A 27991-nucleotide genomic window follows, 5' to 3' on the forward strand; every position below is an offset into this window, starting at 1 on the left:
AAGAAGTTACTGGAAATGCTTCTGTGTAGTTTTTATGTGAAGATATTTCCTTTTTCACCACAGGCCTCCAAGCACTCCAAATGTGCCCTTGCAGATACTACAAAAAGAGTGCTTCCAAACTGCTCTATCCAAAGAAAATTTCAGCTCTGTGAGTTGAATGCAAACATCACAAAGAAGTTTCTGAGAATGCTTCTGTGTGGATTTTATGTAAAGAGATTTCCTTTTTCTCCATTGGCCTCAAAGCGCTCCAAATGTCCACCTGCAGATTCTACAAAAGGAGTGTTACAAAACTGCTCCATTAAAAGAAAGGTTCAACTCTGTGAGTTGGATGCACACATCACAAAGAAGTTTCTGAGAATGCTTCTGTCCAGTTTTTATGTGAAGACATTTCCTTTTTCACCAAAGCCCTCAAAGTGCTCCAAATGTCCACTTGCAGATTCTACGAAAACAGTGTTTCAAAACTGCTCAATGAAAAGAAAGCTTCATCTCCGTGAGTTGAATGCACACATTACAAGGAAGTTTCTGAGAATGCTTCCGTCTAGTTTCATGTCAAGATATCCCGTTTCCAAAGAAGGCCTCTAAGCTTTAGAATTACACACTAGCAAATTCAGCAAAAAGAGTGTTTCAAAACTTTTCTGAAAAGAAAGGTTCAACTCTATGAGTTGAATGCAAACATCACAAAGAAGTTTCTGAGAATGCTTCTGCGCAGTTTTTATGTGAAGAGTTTTGGTTTTTCTCCATTGGACTCAAAGCGCTCCAAATGTCCACTTGCAGATTCTACAAAAAGAGTGCTTCAAAACTGCTCTATCAAAGGAAAGGTTCAGCTCTGTGAGTTGAATCCAAGCATGACAAAGAAGTTTCTGAGAATACTTCTGTGTAGTTTTTATGTGAAGATATTACCTTTATCACTATAGGCTTCAAGGCACTCTAAATGTCCACTTGCAGACACTACAAAAAGAGAATTTCAAAGCTGCCCTATCAAAAGAAAGATTCAACTCTGTGTGTTGAATGCACTCATCACAAAGAAGTTCCTGGAAATGCTTCTGTGTAGTTTTTAAGGGAAGATATTTCCTTTTTCACCGAAGGCCCCAAGCGCTCCAAATGTCCACTTGCAGATTCTACAAAAAGAGTGCTTCAAAACTGCTCTATCAAAAGAAAGTTTCAACTCTGTGAGTTGAATGCAAACTTCACTAAGAAGTTTCTGAGAATGCTTCTGTGTGGATTTTATGTAAAGAGTTTTCCTTTTTCTCCATTGGCCTCAAAGCGCTCCAAATGTTCACTTGCAGATTCTACAAAAGGAGTGTTACAAAACTGCTCTATTAAAAGAAATGTTCAACTCTGTGAGTTGGATGCACACATCACAAAGAAGTTTCTGAGAATGCTTCTGTCCAGTTTTTATGTGAAGACATTTCCTTTTTCACCAAAGCCCTCAAAGTGCTCCAAATGTCCACATGCAGATTCTACAAAAAGAGTGCTTCAAAACTGCTCTATCAAAGGAAAGGTTCAGCTCTGTGAGTTGAATGCAAGCATGACAAAGAAGTTTCTGAGAATACTTCTGTGTAGTTTTTATGTGAAGATATTCCCTTTTTCACTATTGGCCTCAAGGCACTCTAAATGTCCACTTGCAGATTCTACAAAAAGAGAGTTTCAAAACTCCTCTCTCAAAAGAAGGATTCAACTCTCTGAGTTGAATGCACTCAGTACAAAGAAGTTTCTGGAAATGCTTCTGTGTAGTTTCTATGTGAAGATATTTCCTTTTTCACCACAGGCCTCCAAGCACTCCAAATGTGCCCTTGCAGATTCTACAAAAAGAGTGCTTCCAAACTGCTCTATCCAAAGAAAGTTTCAGCTCTGTGAGTTGAATGCAAACATCACAAAGAAGTTTCTGAGAATGCTTCTGTGTGGATTTTATGTAAAGAGATTTCCTTTGTCTCCATTGGCCTCAAAGCGCTCCAAATGTCCACTTGCAGATTCTACAAAAGGAGTGTTACAAAACTGCTCTATTAAAAGAAAGGTTCAACTCTGTGAGTTGGATGCACACATCACAAAGAAGTTTCTGAGAATGCTTCTGTCCAGTTTTTATGTGAAGACATTTCCTTTTTCACCAAAGCCCTCAAAGTGCTCCAAATGTCCACTTGCAGATTCTACGAAAACAGTGTTTCAAAACTGCTCAATGAAAAGAAAGCTTCATCTCCGTGAGTTGAATGCACACATTACAAGGAAGTTTCTGAGAATGCTTCCGTCTAGTTTCATGTCAAGATATCCCGTTTCCAAAGAAGGCCTCTACGCTGTAGAATTACACACTAGCAAATTCAGCAAAAAGAGTGTTTCAAAACTTATCTGAAAAGAAAGGTTCAACTCTGTGAGTTGAATGCACACATCACAAAGAAGTTTCTGAGAATGCTTCTGTGCAGTTTTTATGTGAAGAGTTTTGGTTTTTCTCCATTGGCCTCAAAGCGCTCCAAATGTCCACTTGCAGATTCTACAAAAAGAGTGTTTCAAAACTGCTCTATCAAAGGAAAGGTTCAACACTGTGAGTTGAATTCACGCATCACAAAGAAGTTTTTGAAAATACTTCTGTGTAGTTTTTATGTGAAGATATTACCTTTATCACTATAGGCTTCAAGGCACTCTAAATGTCCACTTGCAGACACTACAAAAAGAGAATTTCAAAACTGCTCTATCGAAAGAAAGATTCAACTCTGTGTGTTGAATGCACTCATCACAAAGAAGTTTCTGGAAATGCTTCTGTGTAGTTTTTAAGTGAAGATATTTCCTTTTTCACCAAAGGCCCCAAGCGCTCCAAATGTCCACTTGCAGATTCTACAAAAAGAGTGCTTCAAAACTGCTCTATCAAAGGAAAGGTTCAACTCTGGGAGTTGAATGCAAGCATGACAAAGAAGTTTCTGAGAATACTTCTGTGTAGTTTTTATGTGAAGATATTCCCTTTTTCACCCTTGGCCTCAAGGCTCTCTAAATGTCCACTTGCAGATTCTACAAAAAGAGCGTTTCAAACTCCTGTCTCAAAAGAAGGATTCAACTCTCTGAGTTGAATGCACACAGTACAAAGAAGTTTCTGGAAATGCTTCTGTGTAGTTTTTATGTGAAGATATTTCCTTTTTCACCACAGGCGTCCAAGCACTCCAAATGTCCCCTTGCAGATTCTACAAAAAGAGTGCTTCCAAACTGGTCTATCCAAAGAAAGTTTCAGCTCTGTGAGTTGAATGCAAACATCACAAAGAAGTTTCTGAGAATGCTTCTGTGTAGATTTCATGCAAAGAGATTTCTTTTTTCTCCATTGGCCTCAAAGCGCTCCAAATGTCCACTTGCAGATTCTACAAAAGGAGTGTTACAAAACTGCTCTATTAAAAGAAATGTTCAACTCTGTGAGTTGGATGCAAACATCACAAAGAAGTTTCTGAGAATGCTTCTGTCCAGTTTTTATGTGAAGATATTTCCTTTTTCACCAAAGCCCTCAAAGTGCTCCAAATGTCCACTTGCAGATTCTACGAAAACAGTGTTTCAAAACTGCTCAATGAAAAGAAAGCTTCATCTCCGTGAGTTGAATGCACACATCACAAGGAAGTTTCTGAGAATGCTTCTGTCCAGTTTTTATGTGAAGATATTTCGTTTTTCACCAAAGCCCTCAAAGTGCTCCAAATGTCCACTTGCAGATTATACGAAAACAGTGTTTCAAAACTGCTCAATGAAAAGAAAGCTTCATCTTCGTGAGTTGAATGCACACATCACAAGGAAGTTTCTGAGAATGCTTCTGTCTAGTTTCATGTGAAGATATCCCGTTTCCAAAGAAGGCCTCTAAGCGTTAGAAATGTACACTAGCAAATTCAGCCAAAAGAGTGTTTCAAAACTTATCTGAAAAGAAAGGTTCAACTCTGTGAGTTGAATGCACACATCACAAAGAATTTTCTGAGAATGCTTCTGTGTAGGTTTTATGTGTAGAGTTTTCCTTTTTCTCCTTTGGCCTCAAAGCTCTCCAAATGTCCACTTGCAGATTCTTCAAAAAGAGTGTTACAAAACTGCTCTATCAAAAGAAATGTTCAACTCTGGGAGTTGAATGCATACGTCGCAAAGAAGTTTCTGTCAAAGCTTCCGTCTGGTTTTTATGTGAAGGTATACTGTTTCCAACGAAGGCCTCAAAGTCATACAATTATCGACTTGCCACTTCCACAAAAATAGGGTTTCAAAGCTGCTCTAAGAAAAAGAATGTTCAGCTCTGTGAGTTGCCAGCAAGCAGCACAAAGAAGTTTCTGAGAATGCTTCTGTTCAGTTTTTATGTGAAGATATTTTCTTTTTCAGCATAGGCCTCCAAGTGCTCCATAGGTCCTCTTGCAGATTCTACAAAAAGAGTGTTTCAAAACTTCTCTATCAAAAGAAAGGTTCAACCCTGCGAGTTGAATGCACAGATCTCAAAGTAGTTTCTGAGAATGCTTCTGTCTCCTTTTTATGTGATGATATCCCATTTCCAATGAAGGTCTCAAAGTGGTCTAAATAGCCACTTGTAAATTCTACAAAAACGAGTGTTTCAAAACTACTCTATTAAGAAGAATGTTCACCTCGGTGAGTTGAAAGGAAACATCACAAAGAAGTTTCTGAGAATGCTTCTGTGTAGTGTTTATGTGAAGATATTTCCTTTTTCACCACAGGCCTCAAAGCTCTCAAATGTCCACTTGCAGATTCCACAAAAAGAGTGTTTCAAAACTGCCCTGCCAAAAGAAAGGTTCCACTCTGTGAGTTGGAAGCACATATCACAAATATGTTTCTGTGAATGCTTCTGTCTAGTATTTAAGTGAAGGTATCCTGTTTCCAGCGAAGGCCCCAAAATGGTCCAAAGTTGTCCAAATATCCACATGCAAATTCTACAAAAAGAGAGTTTCAAAACTGCTCTACGAATATTAATGTTCAACTCTGTGAGTTCAAGGCAAACGTCACAAGGAAGTTTCTGAGAATGGTTCTTTGTAGTTTTTAAGTGAAGGTATTTCCTTTTTTACCATGGACCTGAAAGCTCTCCAAATGTCCAATTGCAGATACTACAAAAAGAGTATTTCAAAACTGCCTCATCAGAGGAAAGGTTCAACTCTGTGAGTTGAATGCACGCATCACAAAGGAGTTTCTGGGAATAATTCTGTGTCGTTTTTATTTGAAGAGATTTCCTTTTTCTCCACTGGTCTCTAAGCGCTCCAAATGACACTTGCAGATTCTACAAAAAGAGTGTTTCAAAACTGCTCTATCAAAAGAAAGGTTCAACACTGTGTTGGATGCACACAACACAAAGAAGTTTCTGTGAATGCTTCTGTCTAGTTTTTATGTGAAGATATCCATTTTCAAACGAAGGCCTCAAAGTTGTCCAAATATCCACATGCAAATTATAAAAAGAGTGTTTCAAAACTGCCGTATTAAAATTAATGTTCAACTCCGTGAGTTCAAAGCAAACGTCACAAGGAAGTTTCTGAGACTGCTTCTTTGTAGTTTTTAAGTGAAGATGAGTGTTTCAAAACTGCTGTATTAAAACAAAGGTTCAACTCTTTCAGCTGAATGCACACATCACAAAGAAGTTTCTGAGAATACTTCTGTGTAGTTTTTATTTGGAGATATTCCCTTTTTCACCACAGGCCTCAAAGCACTCTAAATGTCCACTTGCAGATTCTACAAAAAGAGTGTTACAAAACTGCTCTATCAAAAGAAAGGTTCAACTCTGTGAGTTGAATGCATACATCACGAAGAAGTTTCTGTCAATGTTTCTGTCTAGTTTTTATGTGAAGGTATTCCTTTTCCAACGAAGGCCTCAAAGTGGTACAAATATCAACTTGCAAATTCCACCAAAAGAGCGTCTCAAAACTGCTCTATAAAAAGGAATGTTCAGCTCTGTGAGTTGAAAGCAAATAGCACAAAGAAGTTTCTGAGAATGCTTCTGTGCAGTTTTTATGTGAAGATATTTCCTTTTTCACCATAGGCCTCCAAGTGCTCCAAATGTCCACTTGCAGATCCCATAAAATGAGTGTTTCACAACTGTTCTAACAAAAGAAAGTTTCAACTCTGTGAGTTGAATGCACTCATCACAAAGAAGTTTCTGAGAATGATTCTGTCTCGTTTTTATGTGAAGATATACCGTTTCCAACAAAGGCCCTTAAGCGGTCCAAATATGCACTAGGAAATTCAACAAAAAGAGTGTTTCAAAACTGCTCTACGAAAAGAAAGGTTCAACTCTGTGAATTGAATGCATACATCAAAAAGAGGGTTCTGTCAATGCTTCTGTCTAGTTTTTATGTGAAGCTATTCTGTTTCCAACGAAGGCCACAAAGCGGTACAAATATGGACTTGCAAATTCCAGAAACAGAGCATTTCAAAACTGTTCTAAGAAATGGAATGTCCAACTCTGTGATCTGAAAGCAAACAGTACAAAGAAGTTTCTGAGAATGCTTCTGTGTAGTGTTTATGTGAAGCTATTTCCTTTTTCCCCACAGGCCTCAAAGTGCTCAAATGTCCACTTTCAGATTCTACAAAAAGAGTGTTTCAAAACTGCTCTATCAAAAGAAAGGTTCAACTCTGTTTGTTGGATGCACACATCACAAAGAAGTTTCTGTGAATGCTTCTGTCTAGTTTTTATGTGAAGATATCCGGTTTCAAACGAAGCCCTCAAAGTGTTCAAAATATCCACATGCAAATACTACAAAAAGAGTGTTTCAAATCTGCTGTAGGAAAATGAATGTTCGACTCTGTGAGTTGAAAGCAAACGTCACAAGAAAGTTTCTGACAATGCTTCTTTGTAGTTTTTAAGTGAGGATATTTCCTTTTTCACCATTGACCTCAGAGCCTTCCAAATGTCCATTTAGAGATAGTACAAAAAGAGTGTTTCAAAATTGCTCTATCAAAAGGTTCAACTCTATGAGCTGAATGCACACATCACAAAGTAGTTTCTGAGAATACTTCTGAGTAGTTTTTATGTGAAGATATTCCCTTTTTCACCATAGGCCTCAAGGCGCTCTAAATGTCCACTTGCAGATTCTACAAAAAGAGTATTACGAAATTGCTCTATCAAAAGAAAGGTTCAGCTCTGTGAGTTGAATGCACACATCACAAAGACGTTTCTGTCAATGCTTCTGTCTAGTTTTTATGTGAAGTTATTCCGTTTCCAATGAAGGCCTCAAAGTGGTACAAATATCGACTTGCAATTTCCAAAAAAGTAGAGTTTCAAAATTGCTCTAAGGAAAGCAATGTTCAACTCTGCAAGTTGAAAGCAAACAGCACAGAAAAGCTTCTGAGAATGCTTCTGTGCAGTTTTTATGTGAAGATATTTCCTTTTTCACCATAGGCCTCCAAGCGCTCAAAATGTCCACTTGCAGATTCTACAAAAAGAGGTTTTCAAAACTGCTCTGTTAAAGGAAAGGTTCAACTCTGTGAGTTGAATGCACACATCACAAAGGAGTTTCTGAGAATGCTTCTGTCTGCTTTTTATGTGATGATATCCCATTTCCAAAGAAGGCATCAAAGTGGTGCAAATATCCACCTGCAAATTCTACAAAAAGAGTGTTTCAAAACTACTCTATGAAAAGGAATGTACAACTCTGTGAGTTGAAAGCAAACATCACAAAGAAGTTTCTGAGAATGCTTCTGTGTGGTGTTTATGTGAAGATATTTCCTTTTTCCCCACAGGCCTCAAAGATCTCAAATGTCCACTTGCAGATTCTAAAAAAAGAGTGTTTCAAAACTGCTCTATCAAAAGAAAGGTTCAACTCTGTGAGTTGAATGCACTCATCACAAAGAAGTTTCTGTGAATGCTTCTGTCTAGTTTTTATGCGAAGATATCCCATTTCCAAGGAAGGCCTCAAAGTGTTCCAAATATTCACGAGCAAATACTACAAAAAGAGTGGTTCAAAACTGCTGTTGAAAAACTAGTGTTCAACTCTGTGAGGTGAACACAAACATCACGAGGAAGTTTCTGAGAATGCTTCTGTGTAGTTTTTAAGTGAAGATACTTCCCTTTTCACCATAGACCTCAAAGCTCTCGAATGTCCACTTGCAGATTCTACAAAAAGAGTGTTTCCAAACTGCTCTATCAAAAGAAAGGTTCAACTCTGTGAGTTGAATGCACACATCACAAAGAAGTTTCTGAGAATGTTTCTGTCTAGTTTTTATGTGAAGATATCCCGTTTCGAACAAAGTCCTCTAAGCGGTCCAATATACACTTGCAAATTCAAAAAAAAGAGTGTTTCAAAACGACTTATGAAAGGAAAGGTACAAATCTGTGAGTTGAATGCACACATCACAAAGAAGTTTCTGATAATGCTTCTGTGTAGTTTTCATGTGAAGAGATTTCGTTTTTCTCCATTGGCCTCAAAGGTCTCCAAGTGTCCACTTGCAGATTCTACAAAAAAAAGTGTTACAAAACTGCTCTATCAAAAGAAAGGTTCAACTTTGTGAGTTGAATGCATACATCACAAAGAAGTTTCTGTCAATGCTTCTGTCTAGTTTTTATGTGAAGGTGTTCCATTTCCAATGAAGGCCTCAAAGTGGTACAAATATCGACTTGCAAATTCCACAAAAAGAGATTTTCAAGACTGCTCTAAGAAAAGGAATGTTCAACTCTGTGAGTTGCAAGCAAACAGAACAAACAAGTTTCTGAGAATGCTTCAGTCTGCTTTTTATCAGAAGATACCCCATTTCCAACGAAGGCCTCAAAGTGGTCCAAATATCTACTTGCAAATTCTACAAAAAGACTGTTTCAAAACTGCTCTGTGAGAAAGAATGTTCAACTCTGTGAGTTGAATGCATAAATCACAAAGAAGTTTCTGTCACTGCTTCTGTCTAGTTTTTATGTGAAGATATTCCGTTTCCAACTAAGGCCTCAAAGTGGTACAAATATCTACTTGCAAATTGTACAAAAAGAGGGTTTCAAAACTGCTCTATGAAAAGGAATGTTCAACTCTGTGGGTTGAAAGCAAACATCACAAAGTAGTTTCTGAGAATGTTTCTGTGTAGTTTTTATGTGAAGATATTTCCTTTTTCACCTCAGGCCTCAAAGTGCTCAGATATCTACTTGCAGATTCTACAAAAAGAGTTTTTCAAAACTGCTCTATCGAAACAAAGGCTCAACTGTTTGTGTTGAATGCACACATCACAAAGAAGTTTCTGTGAATGCTTCTGTCTAGTTTTTATGTGAAGATATCCCTTTTCCAACGAAGGGTTCAAAGTGGTCCAAATATCCACATGCAAATTCTTCAAAAGGAGTGTTTCAAAACTGTTGTTGAAAATTTAATCTTCAACTATGTGAGTTGAAAGCAAACGTCACAAGGAAGTTTCTGAGAATGCTTCTGTGTTGTTTTTAAATGCAGATATTTCCTTTTTCACCATAGATCTCAAAGCTCTCCAAATGTCCACTTGCAGATTCTACAAAAAGAGTTCTTCAAAACTGCTCTATCATAAGAAAAGTTCAACTCTGTGAGCTGAATGTACACATCACAAAGAACTTTCTGAGAATACTTCTGTGTAGCTTTTATGTGAAGATCTTCCTTTTTTTCACCATAGGCCTCAAAGCACTCTAAATGTCCACTTGCAGATTCTAAAAAAAGAGTGTTTCAAAAATGATCTATCAAAAGAAAGATTCAACTCTGTGAGATGAATGCACTCATCACAAAGAAGTTTCTGATAATGCTTCTGTCTAGTTTTTATGTGAAGATATTTCCTTTTTCACCATAGGCCTCAAAGCGCTCCAAATGTCCACTTGCAGATTCTACAAAAAGAGTGTTTCAAAACTGCTCTATGAAAAGAAAGGATCATCTCTGTGAGTTGAATGCGCACATCACAAAGAAGTTTATGGGAATGCTTCTGTCTCCTTTTAATGTGAAGATATCCCGTTTCCAATGAAGGCATCTAAGCCTTCCAAATATCCACTTGCAAATTCATCAAAAAGAGTGTTTCAAAACTGCTCTGTGAAAAGAAATGTTCATTGCTCTGAGTTGAATGCACACATCACAAAGTAGTTTCTGAGAATGCTTCTGTGTAGCTTTTATGTGAAGAGATTTCGTTTTTCTCCAGTGGCCTCAAAGCGCTCCAAATGTCCACTTGCAGATTCTACAAAAAGAGTGTTACAATACTGCTCTATCAAAAGAATTGTTCAACTCTGTGAGTTGAATGCATACATCACAAAGAGGTTTCTGTCAATGCTTCTGTCTAGTTTTTATATGAAGATATTCCATTTTCAACGAAGGCCTCAAAGTGGTACAAATATCGACTTGCAAATTCCACAAAAAGAGGGTTTCTAAACTGCTCTAGGAAAAGGAATGTTCAACTCTGTGAGTTGAAAGCAAACAGCACAAACAAGTTTCTTAGAACGCTTCTGTGCAGTCATTATGTGAATATATTTCTTTTTCACCATAGGCCTCAAAGTGCTCCAAATGTCCACTTGCAGACTCTACAAAAAGAGTGTGTAAAAACTATTCTATCAATAGAAAGGTTCAACACTGTTAGTTGAATGCACACATCACAAAGAAGTTTCTGAGAATGCTTCTGTCTGCTTTTTATGTGAAGATAACCCGTTTCCAATGAAGGCCTCAAAGTGGTCCAAATATGCACTTGCAAATTCTACAAAAAGAGTTTTTCGAAACTGCTCTACGAAAAGGAATGTTCATCTCTGTGAGATGAAAACAAACTTGACAAAGAAGTTTCTGAGAATGCTTCCGTGTCGTTTTTATGTGAAGATATTTCCTTTTTCACAACAGGCCTCAAAGCGCTCCAAATGTCCACTTGCAGATTCTACAAAGGAGTGTTTCAAAACTGCTCTATCAAAAGGAAGTTTCAACTCTGTGTGTTAGATGCACACATAACAAAGAAGTTTCTGTGAATGCTTCTGTCTAGTTTTTATCTGAAGATATCCCGTTTCCAACAAAGCCTTCAAAGTGTTCCAAATATCCACATGCAAACACTACCAAAAGAGTGTTTCAAAACTGCTGTATGAAAATTAATGTTCAACTCTGAGTTGAAAGCAAACATCACAATGAAGTTTCTGAGAATGTTTCTGTATAGTTTTTAATGAGGCTATTTCCTTTTTCACCATAGGCCTCAAAGCTCTCCAACTGTCCAATTGCAGATTCTACAAAAAGAGTGTTTCAAAACTGCTCTATCAAAAGAAAGATTCAACTCTGTGAGTTGAATGCACTCATCACAAAGAAGTTTCTGAGAATGCTTTTGTCTAGTTTCTATGTGAAGATATATCCTTTTTCACCATAGCCCTTAAAGTGCTCCAAATATTCACTTGCAGATACTACAAAAAAAGCTGCTCTATGAAAAGAACGGTTCATCTCTGTGAGTTGAACACACACATCACAAAGAAGTTTCTAAGAATGCTTATGTCTAGTTTTTATGTGAAGAAATTCCATTTCCAACGAAGGCCTCTAAGTGGTTCAAATATACACTAGCAAATTCAACAAAAAGAGTGTTTCAAAACTGCTCTATGAAAAGAAAGGTTCAACACTGTGACTTCAATGCACCCATCACAAAGAAGTTTCTGAGAATGCTTCTGTGTAGTTTTTATGTGAAGAGATTTCATTTTTCTCCATTGGACTCAAAGCCCTCCTAATATCCACTTGCAGAATCTACAAAAAGTGTGTTTCAAAACTGCTCTATCACAAGACAGTTTCAACTCTGTGAGTTGAAAGCATACATCACAAAGAAGTTTCTGTCAAAGCTCCTGTCTAGTTTTTATGTGAAAGTACTCTGTTTCCAACGAAGGGCCTCAAAGTGCTCCAAATAACCATGTGCAAATTCTTCAAAAAGAGTGTTTTAAAACTGCTGTGGGAAAATTAATGTTCAACTCTCTCAGTTGAAAGCAAACGTCACAAGGAAGTTTCTGAGAATGCTTCTGTGTAGTTTTTAAGTGAAGATATTTCCTTTTTCACCATAGGCCTCAAAGATCTCCAAATGTCCAATTGCAGATTCTACAAAAAGTGTTTCAAAACTGCTCTATCAAAAGAAAGGTTCAAATCTGTGAGTTGAATGCAAACATCACAAAGAAGTTTCTGAGAATACTTCTGTGTAGTTTTTATGTGAAAATATTCCCTTTTTCAATATAGGCCTCCAAGCATTCTGAATGTTCACCTGCAGATTCTACCAAAAGAGTCTTTCAAAACTGCTCCATCAAAAGAAAGATTTAACTCTGTCAGTTGAATACACTCATCACAAACGAGTTTCTGAGAATGCTTCTGTCTAGTTTTTATTTGAAGATATTTCCATTTTCACCATAGGCCTCAAAGCGCTCAAAATGTCCACTTGCAGATACTACAAAAAGAGTGTTTCAAAACCGCTCTATCAAAAGAAAGGATCATCTCTGTAACTTGAATGCACACATCACAAAGAAGGTTCTGAGAAAGCTTCTGTCTAGTTTTTAATGTGAAGATATGCCGTTTCCAAAGAAGGCCTCTATGCTGTCCAAATATACACTAGCAAATTCAACAAAAAGAGTGTTTCAAAACTGCTCTATGAAATGAAAGGTTCAACTCTGTAAGTTGAATGCACACATCACAAACAAGTTTCTGAGAATGCTTCTGTCTAGTATTTATGTGAAGGTATTCCGTTTCCAACGAAGACCTCAAAGTGCTAAAAATACCGACTTGCAAATTCCACAAAAAAAGGGTTTCAAAACTGCTCTAAGAAAAAGAATGTTCCACTCTGTGAGTTGAAAGCACACAGCACAAAGAAATTTCTGAGAATGCTTCTGTGCAGTCTTTATGTGAAGATATTTCCTTTTTTCACCATAGGCTTCAAAGCGCTCAAATGTCCACTTGCCGATTCTACAAAAAGAGTGTTTCAAAACTGCTCTATCAAAAGAAAGGTTCAACCCTGTTAGTTGGGTGCACACATCACAAAGAAGTCTCTCTGAATGCTGCTGTCTAGTTTTTATGTGAAGATATCCCGTTTCCAATGAAGGCCTCAAAGTAGTCCAAATATCCACAAGCAAATTCTACAAAAAGAATGTTTCAAAGCTGATGTAGGAAAATTAATGTTCAGTTCTGTGAGTTGAGTGCACACATCACACAGAAGTTTCTGAGAATGCTTCTGTGTAGTTTTTATGTGAAGATATTTTTTTTCACCAAAGGCATCAATGCGCTCCAAATGTCCAATTGTAGATTTTACAAAAGAGTGTTCCAAAACTGTTCTATGAAAAGAAATGATCATCTCGGTGAGTTGGATGTACACATCACAAAGAAGTTTCTGAGAATGCTTCTGTCTCGTTTTTATGTGAAGATATCCCGTTTCCAATGAAGGCCTCTGAGCAGTCCAAATATCCACTTGCAAATTCATCAAAAAGAGTGTTTCAAAGCTGCTCTATCAAACAAAAAGTTTCAACTCTGTGATTTGAATGCACACATCACAAAGAAGTTTCTGAGAATGCTTCTGTCTGTTTTTTTATGTGAAGATATTCCGTTTCCAATGAAGGCTTCAAAGTGGCCCAAATATCCACTTGCAAATCCTTCAAAAAGAATGTTTAAAAACTGCTCTATGAAAAGCAATGTTCAACACCGTGAGGTGAAAGCAAACATCACAAAGAAGTTTCTGAGAATGTTTCTGTGTGGTTTTTATGTGAAGATATTTCCTTTTTCACCACAGTCCTAAAGGCACTCAAATGTCCACTTCCAGATTCTTCAAAAAGAGTCTGTCAAAACTCCTCTATCAAAAGAAAGGTACAACACTATGAGTTTGATGCACATATCATAAAGAAGTTTCTGAGAATACTTCTGTGTAGCTTTTATGTGAATATATTCCCTTTTTCACCCTAGGCCTGAAAGCACTCTAAATGTCCACTTGCAGATATTTCAAAAAGAGTGTTTCAAAACTGCTGTATCAAAAGAAAGATTCAACTCTTTGAGATGAATACACTCTTCACAAAGAAGTTTCTGAGAATGCTTTTGTCTAGTTTTATGTGAAGATATATCCTTTTTCACCACAGCCCTCACAGCTCTCCAAATGTCGACTTGTAGATACTACAAAAAGAGTTTTTCAAAACTGCTCTATCAAAAGAAAGGTGCATCTCTGTGAGTTGAATGCACAAATAACAAAGGAGTTTCTGAGAATGCTTCTGCCTAGTTTTTATGTGAACATATCCCGTTTCCAACAAAGGCCTCAAAGTGCTCCAAATATCCACATGCAAATTCTACAAAAAGAGGGATTCAAAACTATTGTAGGAAAATTAATGTTCAACTCTGTGAGTTGAAAGCAAATGTCACAAGGAAGTTTCTGAGAATGCTTCTCTGTAGTTTTTAAGTGAAGGTATTTTCTTTCTCACCATAGACCTCAAAGCTCTCCAAATGTCCACTTGCAGATTCCACAAAAAGAGTGTTTCAAAACTGCTCTGTCTAAAGAAGGGTTGAAATCTGTGAAGTGAATGCACACAAAGAAGTTTCTGTCACTGCTTCTGTCTAGTTTTTATGTGAAGGTATTCCGTTTCCAACTAAGGCCTCAAAGTGGTACAAATATCTACTTGCAAATTGTACAAAAAGAGGTTTCAAAACTGCTCTATGAAAAGGAATGCTCAACTCTGTGAGTTGAAAGCAAACATCACAAAGAAGTTTATGAGAATGCTTCTGTGCAGTTTTTATGTGAAGATATTTCCTTTTTCACCTAAGGCCTCAAAGCAGTCAAATGTCCAATTACAGATTCTACAAAAAGAGTGTTTCAAAACTGGTCTATTAAAAGAAACGTTCAACTCTGTGAGTTGAATGCACACATCAAAAAGAAGTTTTTGTCAATGCTTCTGTCTAGTTTTTATGTGAAGGCATTCCGTTTCCAAGGAAGGCCTCAAAGTGGTGCAAATATCGACTTGCAAATTACACAAAAAGAGTGTTTCAAAACTGCTCTATGAAAGGAATATTCAACTCTGTGAGTTGAAAGCAAACGTCACAAAAAAATTTCTGAGAATGCTTGTGTCTCGTTTTTATGTGAATATATTTCCTTTTTCACCATAGGCCTCAAAGTGGTCCAAATATCCATATGCAAATTCTACAAAAGGACTTTCAAAACTGCTGTGGGAAAATTAATGTTCAACTCTGTGAGTTGAAAGCAAACATCACAAGGAAGTTTCTGAGAATGCTTCTGTGTAGTTTTTAAGTGAAGATATTTCCTTCTTCACCATAGACCTCAAAGCTCTCCAAATGTCCACTTGCAGATTCTACAAAAAGGGTGTTTCAAAACTGTTCTATCATAAGAAAGGTTCTACTCTGTTAGTTGAATGCACACATCACAAAGAAGTTTCTGAGAATGCTTGTGTAGTTTTTATGTGAAGATATTTTCTTTTTCACCTTAAGCCTCAATGCGCTCAAAATGTCCACTTGCAGACTCTACAAAAAGAGTGTTTCAAAACTGCTCTATCAAAAGAAATGATGATCTCTGTGAGTAGAATATACACATCAGAAAGAAGTTTCTGAGAATTCTCCCCTCTAGGTTTTATGTGAAGATATTTACTTTTTCACCATAGGCCTCAAAGCCCTCTAAATGTCCACTTGCAGGTTCTACAAAAAGAGTGTTTCAATACTGCTCTATCAAAAGAAAGGATCATCTCTGTGAGTTGAATGCACACATCACAAAGAAATCTCTGAGAATGCTTCTGTGTAGTTTTTATGTGAAGATATGCCCTTTCCAATGAAATCCTCTAAGCCGTCCCAATATCCACTTGTAAATTCATCAAAAAGAGTGTTTCAAAACTGCTCTGTGAAAAGAAAGGTTCAAAGCTCTGAGTTGAATGCACACATCGCAAATAACTTTCTGAGAATGCTTCTGTGTAGTTTTTATGTGAAGAGATTTCGTTTTTCTCCGTTGGCCTCAAAGCGCTCCAAATGTCCACATGCAGATTCTACAAAAAGAGTGTTACATAACTGTTCTATTAAAAGAAAGGCTCAATTGTGTGAGTTGAATGCATGCATCACAAGGAAGTTTCTGTCAATTCTTTTGTCTGCTTTTTATGTGAAAATATCCCGTTTCCGAAGAAGACCCCAAAGTGGTCCAAATATCCACTTGCAAATGCTACAAAAAGATTGTTTCAAATCTGCTCTATGAAAAGAATTTTCAATTCTGTGAGTTGAAAGCCAACAGCACAAAGAAGTTTCTGAGAATATTTCTGTGTCGTTTCTATGTGAAGATATTTCCTTTTTCACCACATGCATCAAAGAGCTCCAAATGTCCACTTGCAGATTCTACAAAAAGGGTGTTTCAAAACTGCCCTATCAAAAGAAAGGTTCAGCCCTGTGAGTTGGATGCACACATCACAAGTTTCTGTCAATGCTTCTCTCTAGATTTTATGTGAAGATATCCCATTTCCAAGGATGGCCTCAAAGTGGTTGTAATATCCACATGCATATTCTACAAAAGAGTGTTTCAAAACTGCTGTAGGAAAATTAATGTTCTACTCTGTGAGTTGAAAGCAAACGTTACAAGGAAGTTTCTGAGAATGCTTCTGTGTAGTTTTTATGTGAAGATATTCCCTTTTTCACCATAGGCCTCACAGCACTCTAAATGTCCAGTTGCAGATTGTACAAAAACAGTGTTTCAAAACTGCTCTACCAAAAGAAAGATTCAAATCTGTGAGTTGAATGCAGTCATCACAAAGAAGTTTCTGAAAATGCTTCTGTGTATTTTTTATGTGAAGATATTCCCTTTTTCACCATAGGCCTCAAAGCACTCCAAGTGTCCACTTGCAGATTCTAAAACAAGAGTTTTTCAAAACTGCTCTATCAAAACAAAGGTTCATCTCTGCCGGTTGAATGCACACATCACCAAGAAGTTTGTGAGAATGCTTCTGTCCAGTTTTTATGTGAAGATATCCCGTTTCCAACGAAGGCCTCTAAGCAGTCCAAGCATTCACTTGCAAATTCAACAAAAAGAGTGTTTCAAAACCACTTCATGAAAAGAAAGGTTCAGCTCTGTGAGTTGAATGCATACATCACAAAGAAGTTTCTGAGAATGCTTCTGTGTAGTTTTTATGTGAAGATATTTCGTTTTTCTCCATTGGCCTCAAAGTGCTCCAAATGTCCAGTCTCAGATTCTACAGAAAGAATCTCTCAAAACTGCTCTATCAAAAGAAAGGTTCAATTCTGTGAGTTGAATGCATACATCACAAAGATGTATTTGTCAATGATTCTGTCTACTTTTTATTTGAAGATATTCCATTTCTAACGAAGGTCCCAATGTCGTACAACTATCGACTTGCAAATTCCACAAAAAGAGTGTTACAAAACTGTTCTACGAAAAGGAATGTTCAACTCGGTGAGTTGAAAGCAAACAGTAGAAAGCAGTTTCTGAGAATGCTTCTGTGCAGTTTTTATGTGAAGATATTTCCTTTCTCAGCATAGGCCTCAAAACTCTCCAAATGTCCACTGGCAGATTCTATGAAAAGAGTGTTTCGATACTGCTCTATCAAAAGAAAGGTTCATATCTCTGAGTTGAATGTACACATCACAAAGAAGTTTCTGAGAATGATTCTGTCCAGTTTTTATGTGAAGATATCCCGTTTCTAATGAAGGCCTCTAATCGGTCCAAATATACACTAGCAAATTCAACAAAAAGAGTGTTTCAAAACTGCTCTATGAAAAGAAAGGTTCAACTCTGGGAGTTGAATGCACACATCACACAGAAGTTTCTTAGAATGCTTCTGCATAGTTTTTATGTGAAGAGATTTTGTTTGTCTCCATTGGCCTCAAAGCGCTCCAAATGTCCACTTGCAGATTCTAGAAAAAGATTGTTACAAAACTGATCTGTCAAAAGGAAGGTTCAACTCTGTGAGTTGAATGCATACATCACAGAGAAGTTTCTGTCAATGCTTCTGTCTAGTGTTTATGTGAAGGTATTTCGTTTCCAACGAAGGCCTCAAAGTGGTACAAATATTGACGTTCAAATTCCACAAAAAGAGTGTTACAAAACTGCTCTATGAAAAGGAATGTTCAACTCGGTGATTTGAATGCAAACAGCAAAAACAAGTTCCTGAGAATGCTTCTGTGCAGTTTTTATGTGAAGATATTTCCTTTTTCACCATAGGCCTCCAACCGCTCCTAATATCCACTTGCAGATTCTACAAAAAGAGTGTGTCAAAACTGCTATATCAAAAGAAAGTTTCAACTCTGTGAGTGGAACGTACGAATCACAAAGAAGTTTCTGAGAATGCATATATCTGCTTTTTGTGTGAAGATATCCTGTTTCCAATGAAGGCCTCAAAGTTGTCCATATATCCACTTGCAAATTCTACACAAAGAGGATTTCCAAACTGCTCTATGAAAAGGAATGTTCAGCTCTGTGAGATGAAAGCAAACATCACAAAGAAGATTCTGAGAATACTTCTCTCTAGTTTTTATATAGAGATAACACATTTCCAACGAAGGCCTCATAGTGGTCTAAATATCCACTTTCAGATTCTACAAAAACAGTGTTTCAAAGCTGTTCTATGCAAAGGAATGTTTAACTTTGTGAGTTGAAAGCAAACAGCACAAACAAGTCTCTGAGAATGCTTCTGTGTATTTTTTATGTGAAGATATTTCCTTTTTCAGCATAGGTGTCAAAGCGCTCCAAATGTCCACTTGCAGATCCTACAAAAAGAGTGTTTCAAAACTGCTCTATCAAAAGAAAGGTTCAACTCTGTGAGTTGAATGCACACATCACAAAGAAGTTTCTGAGAATTATTCTGTGTAGTATTTATGTGAAGATATTTCCTTTTTCACCATAGGCCTCAAAGCCCTCCAAGTGTAAACTGGCAGGTTCTACAAAAAAAGCATTTCAAAACTGCTCTGTCAAAAGAAAAGTTCAACTCTGTGAGTTGAATGCGCACATCACAAAGAAGTTTCTGCGAATGCTTCTGTCTAGTTATTATGTGAAGATATCCCGTTTCCAACGAAGGCCTGAAAACGGCCCAAATATCAACTTGCAAATCCTACAAAAAGAGTCTTTCAAAACTGCTCTATGAAATAGAATATTCAACTCTTTGAGTTGAATGAACACATCACAAAGAAGTTTCTGAGAATGCTTGTGTCTAGTTTTTATGTGAAGATATTTCCTTTTTCGTCATGGGCCACAATGTGCTACAAATATCCACTTACATATTCTACAAAAAGAGTGTTTCAAAACCGCTCTATCAAAAGAAATTTTCATCTCTGTGAGTTGAATGCACACATCAGAAAGAAGATTCTGAGAATACTTCTCTCTACTTTTTTTTTCTTTTATTATTATACTTTAAGTTTTAGGGTACATGTGCACATTGTGCATGTTAGTTACATATATATACATGTGCCATGGTGGTGAACTGCACTCACTAACTCATCATCTAGCATTAGGTGTATCTGCACCCACTAACTCATCATCTAGCATTAGGTGTATCTCCCAATGCTATCCCTCCCCCCTCCCCCACCCCACAACAGTCCCCAGAGTGTGATGTTCCCCTTCCTGTGTCCAAGGGTTCTCATTGTTCAATTCCCACCTGAGTGAGAACGTGCAGTGTTTGGTTTATTTGTCCTTGTGATAGTTTACTGAGAATGATGATTTCCAATTTCATCCATGTCCCTACAAAGGACATGAACTCATCATTTTTTATGGCTGCATAGTATTCCATGGTGTATATGTGCCACATTTTCTTAATCCAGTCTATCATTGTTGGACATTTGGATTGGTTCCAAGTCTTTGCTATTGTGAATAGTGCCGCAATAAACATACGTGTGCATGTGTCTTTATAGCAGCATGATTTATAGTCCTTTGGGTATATACCCATTAATGGGATGGCTGGGTGAAATGGTATTTCCAGTTCTAGATCCCTGAGGAATCGCCACATTGACAAATGGGATTTACTTAAAATAAAGAGCTTCTGCACAGCAAAAGAAACTACCGTCAGAGTGAACAGGCAACCTACAAAATGGGAGAAAATTTTTGCAAACTACTCATCTGACAAAGGGCTAATATCCACAATCTACAATGAACTCAAACAAATTTACAAGAAAAAAACAAACAACCCCATCAAAAAGTGGTCAAAGGATATGAACAGAAACCTCTCAAAGGAAGACATTTATGCAGCCAAAAGACACATGAAAAAATGCTCATCATCACTGGCCATCAGAGAAATGCAAATCAAAACCACAATGAGATACCATCTCACACCGGTTAGAATGGCAATCACTAAAAAGTCAGGAAACAACAGGTGCTGGAGAAGATGTGGAGACATAGGACCACTTTTACATTGTTGGTGGGACTGTAAACTAATTCAACCATTGTGGAAGTCAGTGTGGCGATTCCTCACTGTTCTCTCTAGTTTTTATGTAAAGATAACCCATTTCCAATGAAGGCCTCATAGTGGTCTTAATATCCACTTCCAGATTCTACAAAAACAGTGTTTCAAAGCCGTTCTATGAAAAGGAATGTTCAACTTTGTGAGTTGAAAGCAAACAGCACAAAGAAGGTTCTGAGAATGCTTCTGGGTATTTTTTATGTGAAGATATTTCCTTTTTCACCATAGGCATCAAAGCGCTCCAAATGTCCACTTGCAGATCCTACAAGAAGAGTGTTTCAAAACTGCTCCATGAAAAGAAAGGTTCAACTCTGTGAGTTGAATGCACACATCACAAAGAAGTTTCTGAGAATGCTTCTGTGTAGTATTTATGTGAAGATATTTCCTTTTTCACCATAGGCCTCAAAGCCCTCCAAGTGTAAACTGGCAGGTTCTACAAAAAGAGCGTTTCAAAACTGCTCTTTCAAAAGAAAAGTTCAACTCTGTGAGTTGAATGCGCACATCACAAAGAAGTTTCTGAGAATGCTTCTTTCTAGTTTTTATGTGAAGATATTTCTTTTTTCACCCTAAGCCTCAAAGAGCTCCAAATGTCCACTCAGAGATTCTATAAAAAGTGTGTTTCAAAACTGCTCTATCAAAAGAAAGTTTTAACTCTGTGAGTTGAATGCACATATCACAAAGAAGTTTCTGAGAATATTTCTGTGTAGTTTTTTTGTGAAGATATTTCGTTTCTCACCATGGGCCTGAAATCACTCCAAATGTCCACTTACAGATTCCACAAAAAGAGTGTTTCAAAACTGCTCTATGAAAGGGAATTTTCAACTCAGTGAGTAGAAAGCAAACATCACAATGAAGTTTCTCAGAATTCTTCTGCGTAGTTGTTATGTGAAGGTTTTTTTTTTCACCACATGCCTCAAAGAGCTCCAAATGTCCACTTGCAGATCCTACAAAAAGAGTGTTTCAAAACTGCTCTATCAAAAGAAAGGTTCAACTCTGTGAGTTCAATGCACACATCACAAAGAAGTTTCTGAGAATTCTTCTGTGTGGTATTTATGTGAAGATGTTTCCTTTTTCACCATAGGCCTCAAAGCCCTCCAAGTGTAAACTGGCAGGTTCTACAAAAAAAGCATTTCAAAACTGCTCTGTCAAAAGTAAAGTTCAACTCTGTCCGTTGAATGCACAAATCAAAAAGAAGTTTCTGAGAATGCTTCTGTCTCGTTTTTATGTGAAGATATCCCGTTTCCAACGAAGGCCTCAAAACGGCCCAAATATCAAATTGCAAATCCTACAAAAAGAGTCTTTCAAAACTACTCTATGAAATAGAATATTCAACTCTGTGAGTTGAATGAACACATCACAAAGAAGTTTCTGAGAAAGCTTTTGTCTAGTTTTTATGTGAAGATATTTCCTTTTTCATCATGGGCCACAATGTGCTACAAATGTCAACTTACATATCCAACAAAAAGAGTGTTTCAAAGCTGCTCTATCAAAAGAAATTTTCAACTCTGTGAGTTGAATGCACACTTCACAAAGAAGATTATGAGAATACTTCTCCCTAATTTTTATGAAAAGATAGTCCATTTCCAAAGAATGCCTCATAGCAGTCTAAATATCCACTTTCAGATTCAACAAAAACAGTGTTTCAAAGCTGTTCTATGAAAAGGAATGTTCAACTTTCTGAGTTGAAAGCAAACAGCACAAAGGAGTTTCTGAGAAGTCTTCTGTCTACTTTTTATGTGAAGATATTTCCTTTTTCACCATAGGCCTGTAAGCGCTCCAAATGTCCACTTGCAGATCCTACAAAAAGAGTGTTTCAATACTGCTCTATCAAAACAAAGGTTCAACTCTGTGAGTTGAATGCACACATCAGAAAGAAATTTCTGAGAATGCTTCTTTCTAGTTTTCATGTGAAGATATCCCATTTCCAATGAAGGCCTGAAAGCGGTCCAAATATCCACATGCATATACTACAAAAAGAGTGTTTCAAAACTGTTCTGTCAAAAGTAAGTTTTGACTCTGTGAGTAGAATGCACAAATAACAAAGAAGTTTCTGAGAATGCTTCTGTGTAGTTTTTATGTGAAGATATTTCCTTTTTTATCATAGGCCTCAAAGCGCTCTAAATGTCCCCTTGCAGATTTTAGAAAAAGGGCTTCAAAACTGCTCAATCAAAACAAAGGTTCAACTCTGTGAGGTGAATGCACACATCAGAAAGAGGTTTCTGAGAATGCTTCTGTCTAGTTTTTATTTGAAGATAGTTCGTTTTTCACCAAAGGCCTCAAATAGCTCCAAATGTCCGCAGATTCTAGAAAAAGAGTGTTTCCAAACTGCTCTATCAAAAAAAAAGTTTAACTCTGTGAGTTGAATGCACACGTCACAAAGAAGTTTCTGAGAATGTTTTTGTCTGGTTTTTCTGTGAAGATATGCTGTTTCCAAAAATGCCTCAATGTGGTTCAAATATCCACATGCAAATTCTACAAAAAGTGTGTTTCAAAACTGCTGTAGGAAAATTAATGTTCAACTCTGTGAGTTGAAACTAAACGTCACAAGGAAGTTTCTGAGAATGTTTCTGTGTAGTTTTTAAGTGAATATATTTCTTTTTTCACAATAGGCCACAAAGCTCTCCAAATGTCCACATGCAGATTCTACAAAAAGACTGTTTCAAAACAGCTCTATCAATAGAAAGGTTCAACTCTGTGAGTTGAATGCACACATCACAAAGAAGTTTCTGAGAATGTTTCTGTCTAGTTTTTATGTGAAGATATCCCGTTTCTAATGAAGGCCTCTAAGCGGTCCAAATATCCACTTGCAAATTCAACAAAAGGAGTGTTTAAAAACTGCTCTATGAAAAGAAAGGATCAACTCTGTGAGTTGAATGCACACATCACAAAGAAGTTTTTGAGAATGAACCTATGTAGTTTTTATATGAAGAGGTTTGGATTTTCTCCATTGGCCTCAAAGCGCTCCAAATATCCACTTGCAGATTCTACAAAAAGAGTGTTTCAAAACTGCTCTATCAAAAGAAAGGTTCAACTCTGTGAGTTGAATGCATACATCACAAAGAAGTTTCTGTGAATGCTTCTGTCTAGTTTTTATGTGAAGGTATTCCTTTTCCAACAAAAGCCTCAAAGTGGTATAAATATCGACTTGCAAATTCCACAAAAAGAGTGTTTCAAAACTGCTCTATGAAAACGAATGTTCAACTCTGTGAGTTGAAAGCAAACAGCACAAAGAAGTTTCTGAGAATGCTTCTGTGTAGTTTTTATGTGAAGATATTTCCTTTTTCACAATAGGCCTCAAAGCGCACAAAATGTGCACTTGTAGATTCCACAAAAAGAGTGTTTCAAAACTGCTCTATCAAAAGAAAGGTTGAACTCTGTGAGTTGAATGCACACATCAGTAAGAAATTTCTGAGAATGCTTCTGTCTACTTTTTATGTGAAGATATCCCGTTTCCAACGAAGGACACAAAGTGGTCCAAATATCCACTTGCAAATTCTACAAAAGGAGTGTTTCAAAACTGCTCTATGAAAGGGAATTTTCAGCTCAGTGAGTAGAAAGCAAACATCACAATGAGGTTTCTCAGAATTCTTCTGCGTAGTTGTTATGTGAAGGTTTTTTTTTTCACCACATGCCTCAAAGAGCTCCAAATGTCTACTGGCAGATTCTTCAAAAAGAGTGTTTCAAAACTGCTCTATCAAAAGAAAGGTTCATCGTTGTGAGTTAAATGCACACATCACAAAGAAGTTTCTGTGAATGCTTCTGTCTAATTTTTATGTGAAGATATCACGTTTCCCAGAAAGGCCTCAAAGTGGTCCAAATATCCACACGCAAATTCTCCAGAAACAGTGTTCCAAAACTGCTGTAGTTAAATTAATGTTAAACTCTGTGAATTGAAAGTAAACATCACAAAGAAGTTTCTGAGAATGCTTCTGTCTTGTTTTTATGTAAAGATATTCCCGTTTCCAACAAAGGCCTCAAAGCGGTGGAAATATCGACTTGCAGAGTCTACAAAAAGAGTTTTTCAAAACTTCTCTATCAAAAAGAAGGTTCAGGTCTGTGAGTTGAATGCACACATCACAAAGAAGTTTCTGAGAATGCTTCATTCTAGTTTTTATGTGAAGATATTCCCATTTCCAATGAAGGCCTAAAAGCAGTCCAAGTATACACCTGCAGATCCTACAAAAAGAGTGTTTCAAAACTGCTCTATGAAAAGAAAGGTTCAGCTATGTGAGTTGAATGCAAACATCACAAGGAAGTCTCTGAGAATGCTTCAGTCCAGTTTTTATATAAAGATATTTCCTTTTCCACCATAGCCCTCAAAGTGATCCAAGTGTCTACTTGCAGATTCTATAAAAAAAGAGTGTTTCAAAACTGCTCTATCAAAAGAAAGGTTAAACTCTGTGAAATGAAGGCACACATCACAATGTATTTTCTGAGAATGCTTCTTTCTAGTTTTTATATGAAGAAATTTCCCTTTGTACCATAGGCCTCAAAGGGCTACAAATGTTCACTTGCAGATTCTACAAAAAGAGTGCTTCAAAACTACTCTATCAAAAGAAAGGTCAACTCTGAGTTGAATAGACACATCACAAAGAAATTTCTGATAATGCTTCTGTCTAGTTTTTAGGTGAAGATATTTCCTTTACTACACTAGCACTCAAAGTCCTCCAAATGTCCACTTGCAGATTCCACAAAAAGAGCATTTAAAAGCTGCGCTATCAAAAGGAAGCTTAAACTCTGTTAGTTGAATGCACACATCACAAACAAATTCTGAGAATTCTTATGTCTACTTTTTAGGTGAAGATATTCCCGTTTCCAACAAAGACCTCAAAGCGGTCCACATATCTACTTGCACATTCTACTAAAAGAGTGTTACAAAACTACTCTATCAAAAGGAAGTTTCAACTCTGTGAATTGAATGCAAACATCACAAAGAAGTTTCTGAGAATGCTTCTGTGTGGTTTTTATATGAAGATATTTCCAATTCAACCATAGCCCTCATGTCGCTCCAAATGTCCCCTTGCAGATTCTAAAAAAAAAAAGTGTATCAAAACTGCTCTATGAAAAGAGAGTTTCAACTCTGTGAGTTGAATGCACACATCACAAAGAAGTTTCTGAGAATGCTTCTGTCTAGTTTTTGTGTGAAGATATTCCCGTTTCCAACGAAGGCCTCAAAGCGGCCCAAATATCCACTTGCAGATTCTACAGAAATAGTGTTTCAAAACTGCTCTATGAAGACGAATGTTCAACGCAGTGAGTTGAATGCAAACATCACAAAGAATTTTCTGAGAATGCTTCTGTCTAGTTTTTATGTGAAGATATTTCCTTTTCCACCATAGCCTTCAAAGTGCTCCAAATATCCATTTGCAGATTCTACAAAAAGAGTGTTTCAAAACTGTTAAATCAAATGAAAGGTTCAACTCTGTAAGTTGAATGCACACATCACAAAGAAGTTTCTGAGAATGCCTCTGTCTTGTTCTTATGTAAAGTTATTCCCGTTTACAACAAAGGCCTAAGAGTGCTCAAAATATCCACTTGCAGATTCTACAAAAAGACTGTTTCAAAACTGCTCTATAAAAAGGTATGTTCAACTCTGTGAGTTGAATGCCAACATCACAAAGAAGTTTCTGAGAATGCTTCTATCTGGTTTTCATGTGAAGATATTTCCCTTTCCACCATAGCCCTCAGAGTGTTGCAAATGTTCACTTACAGATTCTACACAAAGAGTGTTTCGAAACTCCTCTATCAAAAGGAAGGTTCAACTCTGTGAGTTGAATGCACACATCACAAAGAAGTTTCTGAGAATGCTTCTGTCTAGTTTTTATGTGGCGATATTCCCGTTTCCAACGAAGGCTTCAAAGCACTACACTATACACTTGCATATTCTACATAAAGAATGCTTCACAACTGCTCTATAAAAAGGAAGTTTCAACTCTGTGAGTTGAATGTAAACATCACAAGGAAGTTTCTGAGAATGCTTCTGTCTATTTTTTAGGTGAAGATATTCCCGTTTCCAATGAAGGCTCAAGGCACTCCAAATATCCATCTGCAGATTCTACAAAAAGAGTGTTTCAAAACTGCTCTATGAAAAGGAAGGTTCAATTCTGTGAGTTGAATGCACACATCACAAAGAAGTTTCTGCGAATGCTTCTGTCTAGTTTTTATGTGAAGATACTTGCTTTTCCACCGAAGGCCTCGAAGAGCTTGAAATGTCCACTTGTAGATTCTACAAAAAGTGTGTTTCCAAACTACTCTATGAGAAGGTATGTTCAACTCCGAGAGTTGAATTCCAACATCAAAAAGAAATTTCTGAGAATGCTTTTGTCTGGTTTTTATGTGAAGATATTTCCTTTTCCACAATAGCCCTTAAAATGCTCCAAATGTCCACTTGCAGATTCTACAAAAAGAGTGCTTCAAAACTGCTAGATCCAAAGAAATATTGAATCCTGTGAGATGAATGCACACATCACAAAGTAGTTTCTGAGAATGCTTCTGTCTAGTTTTTATATAAAGACATTTCCTTTTCTACCATAGGCCTCGAAGCGCTCCAAATATTCACTTGCCAATTCTTCAAAGAAGGTATTTCAGAACTACTCTATCAAAAGGAAGGTTCAATTCTATGAGTTGAATGCACTCATCACAAAGAAGTTTATGAGAATGCTTCTGTATAGTTTTTATGTGTAGATATTCCCGTTTCCAACGAAGGCTTCAAATCATTCCCAATATCTACCTGCAGATTCTACAAAAAGAGTATTTCAAAACTGCTCTATCAAAACAAAGGTTCAAATCTGTGAGTTCAATGCACACATCGCAAAGGAGTTTCTGGGAATGCTTCTGTCTAATTTTTATGTGAAGATAAACCGGTTTCCAACGAAGGCTTCAAGTGGTCCAAATATCCAGTTGCAGATTCTACAAAAAGTTGTTTCAAAATTGCTCTACTAAAAGATATGTTCAACTCTGTGAGTTGAAAGCATACATCACAAACAAGTTTCTGAGAACGTTTCTGTCTACTTTTCAAGTGAAGATATTTCCTTTACTACCATAGCCCACAAAGCCCTCCTAATGTGCTCTTGCAGATTCTACAAAAAGAGTTTTCCAAAACTGCTCTATCAAAAGAAAGGTTCGTCTCTGTGAGTTGAATACACACATCACAATGTAGTTTCTGAGAGTTCTTCTGTCTAGTGTCTATGTGAAGATATTCCCGTTTCCAATGAAGGCCTCAAAGCAGTCCAAATATCCACTTGCAGATTCTACAATACAGTGTTTCAAAACCGCTCTATCAAAAGGAAGGTTGAACTCTGTGAGTTGAATGCACACATGACAAAGAAGTTTCTGAGAATGCTTCTATCTAGTTTTCATGTGAAGATATTTCCTTTTCCACCATAGCCCTCAAAGTGTTCCAAAAGTCCACTTGCAGATTCCATAAAAAGAGAGTTTCAAAACTGCTCTATCAAAAGAAAGTTTAAACTCTGTGAGTTGAATACACATATCACACAGTAGTTCTGAGAATGCTTCTGTCTAGCTTTTATATGAAGATACGTCCTTTTCTACATAGGACTCAAAGCACTCCAAATATACACATGAAGATTCTACAAAAAGAGTGTTTCAAAACTGCTCTATCAAAAAGAAGGTTCTAATCTGTGAGCTGAATGTACACTTCATGAAGAAGTTTCTGTGAATGATTCTGTCTTGTTTTCATATGAATACATTTCCTTTTCTACCAGAGGC

The sequence above is a fragment of the Gorilla gorilla genome, chromosome 8 (assembly GCF_029281585.2).
Source record: "Gorilla gorilla gorilla isolate KB3781 chromosome 8, NHGRI_mGorGor1-v2.1_pri, whole genome shotgun sequence".
NCBI lineage: Eukaryota > Metazoa > Chordata > Mammalia > Primates > Hominidae > Gorilla > Gorilla gorilla.